The following is an 8053-nucleotide window of genomic DNA, read 5'->3' as shown; positions in this document are numbered from 1 at the left end:
CGCAATTTATATAATATTAGGGGTAAATTTTTCTTTTTTAAATAATGAAATTTTTATTAAGAGAAAGTTTATAATCTTTGCTTCAAAAATTTTTTTTTCACTAAATTTAGGACACACATTTTGAAAATTTGCGTCCCTTCGTTAAAGTTACACGTCTTTAAACTAAGGCAAAATTTTCCTTAAAGTAAAGAAACACATTTTTGATTTAACCCAGACAGTCATCCTTCGTCAAAATGACGACGCGTAATTTAATTTTCGATTTAGAAAGCATTTTAGTCTATTGGGAAATGGTAAATTTAAGTTATACTAATTCGACGGTTTATGAATTTTTGTTTTATACTAATTAAAACCGAATTGAATAAGAAAATAAATTCAAGTTTGGTTCACTTTTTCGATCATGATGAAAATTATAGCGTCTTGAAATGAGCCGCAGTCAAAATGACGAAGAATGACGTTAATGTACAAAAAAAGGATAACTGTCCAGGGTTAAAGAAATCGTCCTTAAATTAACTGAAATGTTGAATCTTTAGATTTAAGATAAAAACGCTTCAAATATAGGCTAAGACTTGTTTTGAGGATTTAGGATTTTTGGAATTAAGAATCATTTTTTCATCAACTTATGTATTTTGAGCTGCTGAATTCGAAAAAAAGGTTTAAACAATTTTTATGGAACAGTTTTTCAGATATCCCGTTATTTTTAAAATTTCGCTCTTTTTTCACTTATCTCGAGTTAAAAATGTCCGATTATATCGTTGTTGTAATAAGATGACAAATAATCGTGTGTAATTAGATCTGTGAAAAGTTAAGTGGTTCAAAAAACATCAATGCGAAAATCAAAGTTTTAAAAAAAATCGTATTTTAGAATCGACCTTTTCCGCCAGAAAAGTATAAGCCACTTAAAAAGATTTTTTCTCTTCGTGGTCGTACATTTTTTTAAAAATTAAAAAATTTTCATCAAGTGTACATGACATTTTTTTTTTGTAGTGTAATAACATGAGAATTGAACCTGCTTTCTTTAATTTTTATGCCTTAGCCCACATAGTGGTCAGGGTTTAATAATTTTGATCTGTCCTGCCAGAGATATTGAAAATATATCCGATCGACTCAGAATCACCTCCTGAGTCGATCTAGTAGTTGATATCCGTCCGTCATGTTGCAGGATTCCGGCTGCAATTTTTAATCGATTTTGATTAAATTCGGTACATGGTGTTTTCTTTGCTCTATTGATTGCTATTTATTTTTTACATATATATGTATTGCCCGATTTCAACAAACGCTTATTTTCTAACCGATCGTCGCGAATTTTACCTCAAAAATACTTTTCAAGTGGTCAAAATTTCATTGAAATCGGTTCAGATTTACATATAGCTCCCTTTTTTATTAACTGATCGCAAATTTGGTAAACAGCAATCTTTTGTGCTATCAACCAAACCTTCAAAATATCGTTGATTTATACTTAGATGTAGTTCCCAAACAAATGTTTCTGCCGATTTTGCAGAATTTACCTAAGAACCGTATATTTGTTCATAATAATAAAGAACTACTGGAGAAGTAGTTATAATATTATGCTTTGATGCCGTAAACGAAACGTCAACTCAAATGCTTGTAGTATGTTCGTACTACAAGCATTTGAGTTGACGTTTCGGTTATAAGTGTTCGATGTTTTTTGTGGCTTAGTATGTTAAGGCTTTCTGTTAAGGAGCACCAGATCCAGGTTCGACCCTCGGTGGGGTTGGAAAACTTTTTTCAAATTGTAAAAATTAGACAATTTTTTTATTTCTTCATTCAAATGAACTACCAGAGTACAACTTCAACAGCAGCGCAAAATAGTACTTCCATTCTATGACAAGCTCATGTAAAATTTTAGAAGCCTTTTTGCTGGGTAGTTATGTTTGCGTACGCCCAGAAAAAATACAACGGAATTTCCTATAGCCGGTTTAATTAAATTTTAGTTCAGGAAAATCAGTTTATTTTAGTTCAATATTTATTGCCGAATGTGAGAAAATGTTTTAATTATTTTTTGCTTACTTTTAGACGTGAACTAAAAATGAGAACAAAAAAGTTTTATACAAATGATGTACACAATTTTACTAAATATGAAAATAGTTCATATTATCATAATAATTTTCATAAGTTTAAAAAATGATTAAATTTTACTTAAGTTGGCTTCTCTAGAACATCATATAGCGCTAAAGACATATGTATTTCAAATCTTTAATTCCAATTGTTTTCCAAATGAAACTTTAATGAACAACAGAAAAAATGTTTTATTTATATTAAATTATCTTCAATTTGGCAAAAGTTGTATAATGGTGCAGTTTCTAAAATATTCTAGTTAAACTTTTCTAATATAGACCTACACTGAAAAAAAGCATGCCCGGTTCCAAAGATTTTGTCTTTACTTTAAAAATGTTGGCATTGATTCCGTGCCAAAGAAGCGGAGAATACAAATAAGGATACTTTTAAGACACAATTGTCTTTTAAATTTGGGTTGTGTGTACTTGCTTCTAGGAAGCAAATTTTATTTTTTTTTGTTTTTTCCTTCATATGCTATCGAAGTCCTTTAAAATCGAGTTAACGACAACTTTATTTTCCACATTCAGACTCGACTTCCAGTAGAAATTAGGCTATGTTTCAAGTAAAAAACGTCTTTAAAATAAAGTGTTGAAAATCATGTCCTATTTTTGAACGATTTTTTGCTTTGTAGTGAAGATGCAAAAAGACAACAAATTTGAAGACAATTTCATTAATTTTAAAGAATTTTTATGAATTATTTAAGTCAAGTTGACATTAGCCCTAAAATTTTTTCTTTCATGTTATGATAGCCATTTTTAAGTCAAGTCAATTGTAAGGACAATACGACTTCATTGAAAAGTTTATCAACTTTTAGACAAGGAAAAAAACTTTATATTCGAGAAATGCTTCTTCTATGCTAAGCTAAATTTGCATTCGTATTTTAAAGACATGAAATCTTTGACCTCACGACAATATTTTTTTCAGTGTACGTTTTCTTTGATGGTGGATTTTTTTGGGTCTAGTTTTCAGTAACAATAATCGAGTAAAACCGTATAAGACAATAAGAAAGCCCTTTGATCAAAATGGGAGAAAAGTCAGTCTAGATGAGTACTCGTGTGATTCTGTATAACACTGTGACGCAAAATTCTACTTTCAAAAATTCACTTATACCAGCCGAAAGTACTCGATGAGAGCAGAAAAGTAATTTCTGGATTTTTCTAGATTGGTTGCCGTTCGTCGTTTATGAGCCTCTAAAATTAAGTCGCCAAATTCTTTGGGCACTTTTTTGCAATTTTTGGATGGCCATATCTCCAAAAATGCTGTGAATTCGTTTTTGATGTGTTTAGCAAAGTTGTAGCTCTTGACACGGCCAACAAATATGCTGAATACATTAGTTCGGAAAATTTTCATCTTCATTCTCAAATTCGCAGAAATATTGAAAAAATGACCGAAATCACCGATTTTTTCGTTTTTCGACTACATTTCTATTCCGAACAGTTTTTTCCGGAGCTTTCTGGAGGTTCAAATTTCTTCTGATCCGGTTGAAGTTGTACATGTGCACTGAAAAAAATATTGTCGTGAGGCCAAAGATTTCATGTCCTTAAAAGACGAATGCAAATTTTGCTTTGCATGGAAGACGCATTTCTCTAATATAAAGCATTTTTTCTCGTCCAAAAGTCGATAAACTTTTCAATGAAGTCGTATTGTCCTTATAATTAAGTGATTTGATTAAAAATTGTTATCATAACATGCAAGAAAACATTTTTGGGCTAAGGTCAACTTGACAACAAAGCAAAAATTCGTTTAAAAATAGGACATGTTTTTCAACACTTTATTTTAAAGACGTTTTTACTTGAAATACAGCATAATTTCTACTGGAAGTCGAGTCTGAATTTGGAAAATAAAATTGTCGTTAACTCATTTTTAAATGACTTTGATAGCATATGAAGAAAAAAAGTTGAAAAAAAAACGAAAAATTAAAATTTGTGTCTTAAAAGTATCCTTACTTGTATTCTTGTTTCTTTGGCTCGGAATCAATACCAAAATTTTTAAAATAAAGACAAAATCTTTGGAACAGGACATGCTTTGTTTTTGAGTGTGGTGTTACTATATGGCGTATATGGAGCAAAATTTCATCTCGGTTGAAATTGTGCACATTGTGTAAGTATATGGTCTCTAACAACCAAGCAAATATTGGTCCATGTCAGTGCATATTTATAAACATCCCCAAGGTAAGCCGACACCCATATTTCACATTTGGCTCTCTAATTCCGCTCAAACATTGGTTCATATCTGTTCAACATTATTTATAGACCCCTCAACAGCGTTGCCATAAGGAAGTTTTAGTTTGGACCAACATTTTATCACAATTGGACCAAAATTCGTACCAGCGGACCATTTTTTCCAAATTAAATTATGTACACTGAACAAAATTTTAACGTGATATTAAATTTCTTTAAAATGATGAAATGTTAATTATCAATTTTTTCCATTGAATTTAGGACACAAATTTTGTAAATTTGCGTCCCTCCGTTAAAGTTCGAACTAAGGTTTATTTTCCTGAAAGTAAAGAAACACATTTTTGATTTAAAGAAATTGTCCTTAAATTAACTGAAACTTTAGATTTATGATAACAACGATTCAGATATAGACTAAGACTTTTTTTGGGGGTTAACATCTTTGATTTAAAGTTTTAAGAAAACATTGTTTACTTTGAAGTATCCGTTATAATTTGGATTTTTAAACTGGCGTTTGTTTGTACGTGAGATCTGTATTCTAATTTAAATTTTATTGGTCCTAGATTTAAAGCCAGATAGGTCGCTAAAAAATGTCTTTCTTTTAAAGAAGCCGCATCTTTGGCTCGGAATCAATACCAAAATCCTTAAGGGAAGGTCAAAATCTTTGGATCCAAGTAACCTTTTTTTGAGTGTAATAGTTAAAAATTTGGAAAAAAATTACTTCGATAGAAAATTTTGTTAAATTTTTATTTCTATTCAAAATTTTTATTTCTATTATGCTGTCATTCGGGATCGATTTTTAAAAATCCCAGGATTCGGAATTTGAAAATATTGAATCCCGGGATCCTGAAATTTTCGGGATTTTTTAAATATTTTAAGTAATAACAATCTACAGCGCCATTTAACCAATTTACTTTAATTCAATTATAGTTCATCTCAACATTGTGAAGAAAATATTATGACAACAATAAATAGAAAAGCCATTTTATATCACTATCTTACTCAGCAAAACATTTTAGGGATTAGGTTGGATTAGGTGAATTTTCGTACACCTGTGGTAATCCTTTTATTCTTTGATTTAAGTAATAATATCAAGGCGTCCAAATTTTTATCAGATAAAAGCGAACTTTCCATATTTTCGACTGACCTTTTATTTACGTATTTATTCAGCTATGGTAAGCCAGATTGAAGATAAATTCATGAATACAATAAGTTTATAAATACATTAAAGTTAAAAAAAATATTTATTAAGAAAAAATTATTAAGGATTAAAAAAAAACTGGGTTTAATGATCAAAATAGATTTGTTTTAATAAATTGGTTTTTATATTGCTTTTTATATTATGTGGCACGAATTCCATTTCACATGAACTTATTATTCAAAGGACATTATGGATCCGTGCGCCTTCTACCCCCTTAAAGTAGTTAATTCGGGAGACTGCCGAATATCAGGATTATATCAAACCCTTTTCGATATAAACCAACTTTGAGATATCCTATTATTATATTTCAGCTCTTAAACAGTCCTAAAAATTACGTTTTCTGGAAGACCCATATGTTAAATGCGGAGGTGGTCCTTTATGGGGGCTATACCACGACATGGATCGATGCACATCACCATTCTGACCATTGGAGGGTCCAACATACCTCCAGATTTCATACAAATCGGATACAAATTGAGGTGTCTGGAAGCCAAGGAAGTCAAATCAGGGGATCGATACATATGTGGTCTATACTAAACCATGGACCGATATAAACCATATTTCGTCCATCTATTTATGGACATAAATACCCCTATATTTCCAATTGCATGCAATTTAGGTTTATATGGGGGCTATATCAAAACATGAACCGGCATACCCCATCTTTGGCCTTGATCTCCAAGTAGACAAAAATCAAGAATATATGAAGCTTACACCGAGAAAAACATGTTCGGCTCCAAATTTTAACTAACAGAAAATAATCTTTGCTTTAAAACATTTTTCTTTAAATTTAGGGCAGGAAATTTTTGAATTCGCATACGCCCGCTAAGTCATATGTCTTTGAATGAGGCCACTTCAATTATATGTTGGAGCTATGTCTAAATGTGGACTGATTTCAATCAAATTTGATACATACTATCAATTGTACTCCTTGTGCAAGATTTAAAGAAAATCACGACAAAAACCTACATTCTAGGGCCATATAAGTGCATATCGGGCGATATATGCACTGAAAAAATATTGTCGTGAAGTCAAAGGTTTCATGTCCTTAAAATACGAATGCAAATTTTGCTTAGTTTAGAAGACACATTTCTCTAATATAAAGTTTTTTTTCCTTGTCCAAAAGTCGATCAACTTTTCTTTGAAGTCGTATTGTCCTTATAATTAAGTGATTTGACTTCAAAATGGGTATCATAACATGAAAGAAAAAATTTTAGGGCTAACGTCAACTTGACTTTAATAATTCATAAAAATTCTTTAAAATTAATGAAATTGTCTTCAAATTTGTTGTCTTTTTGCATCTTCACTACAAAGCAAAAAATCGTTCAAAAATAGGACATGATTTTCAACACTTTATTTTAAAGACGTTTTTTACTTGAAACATAGCCTAATTTCTACTGGAAGTCGAGTCTGAATGTGGAAAATAAAGTTGTCGTTAACTCGATTTTTGTTGAAAAAAACCAATCTTGATTTAAACTTGTGAAACCGTTTATTCAAATTTTGGTATCTTTTGGTAGAAGTTTTTCAACAATTAAATTATTTTTATGTATACTGACAATATGTGAAAAGTTATACAAATTTCAATGATATTTTGATTTATATAAAATCTGGTATGCACAAGTAACAATTATTAACAATTTTAAAGGAGTTCGATAGCATATGAAGGAAAAAACAAAAAAAATTAAAATTTGCTTCCTAGAAGCAAGTACACAAAACCCAAATTTAAAAGACAATTGTGTCTTAAAAGTATCTTTACTTGTATGCTCCGGTTCTTTGGTTCGGAATCAATACCAAAATTGTTAAAGTAAAGACAAAATCTTTAGAAACGGGCATGCTTTTTTTTTTTGAGTGTGGGAGATACATTGAGGCGATTTCTTTCAAAATCAAAAGGGTTCTATGCTGCTGAAATTTTTAGTATATTGGAATAAAAGTCGATTAAGTCGATTGGAAAAAACTTTACATTGGTATATGTTTTTGTACTGCCCCATATAGCCAAATTTCCCGATTTGATGATATAAACGTCGCAACTTTTATGCGAGTTGCCTCAATTTAGAAACCTAAAAGCATTTTGTTAGTCCATAACAAGTAAGTAAAGTCTATATTATACACACCACTTTGTGGATCCATATTTTCGATACCATCTCAAATCCTTAGTTGCGTTATATACCCAATGGTATATGCTCCCAATTGGAATTTTTTTAAATCTACAGACATTTTTATGCAATTTCGAAAAACTTAATTTACGATTTATTAATCGAAAGATATGTATTAGAGGTATAGGAAAAGTTGATTTTTACTCATTTTTACATTTGCAGTGCCGATTTTATAAGGAAATGGGGGTATTTTGGCTATATTAACCCAATTCGGAAAAACAATAATATGGGAGCTATATCTAAATCTCAAACGATTTCAATCAAATGTAGCACCCTAGAGTATAATGCTAATTGTACTCCTTGTGCAAAATTTCAAGTAAAACTCTAGCTTATATATAAATATGTTAAGTCCATATCGGGTGAAAGATATATATGGGAGCTATATTTAAATCTGAACCGATCAATAGTGTCCTATTTTGATCCAAAACAGAAACTTGTGTCAGTCG

The sequence above is a fragment of the Haematobia irritans genome, chromosome 2, assembly GCF_050003625.1.
Source record: "Haematobia irritans isolate KBUSLIRL chromosome 2, ASM5000362v1, whole genome shotgun sequence".
In the NCBI taxonomy this organism is placed as follows: Eukaryota; Metazoa; Arthropoda; class Insecta; order Diptera; family Muscidae; genus Haematobia; species Haematobia irritans.
The sequence above is the reverse complement of the archived record's forward strand: the minus strand, read 5'-3'. Positions refer to the sequence as shown.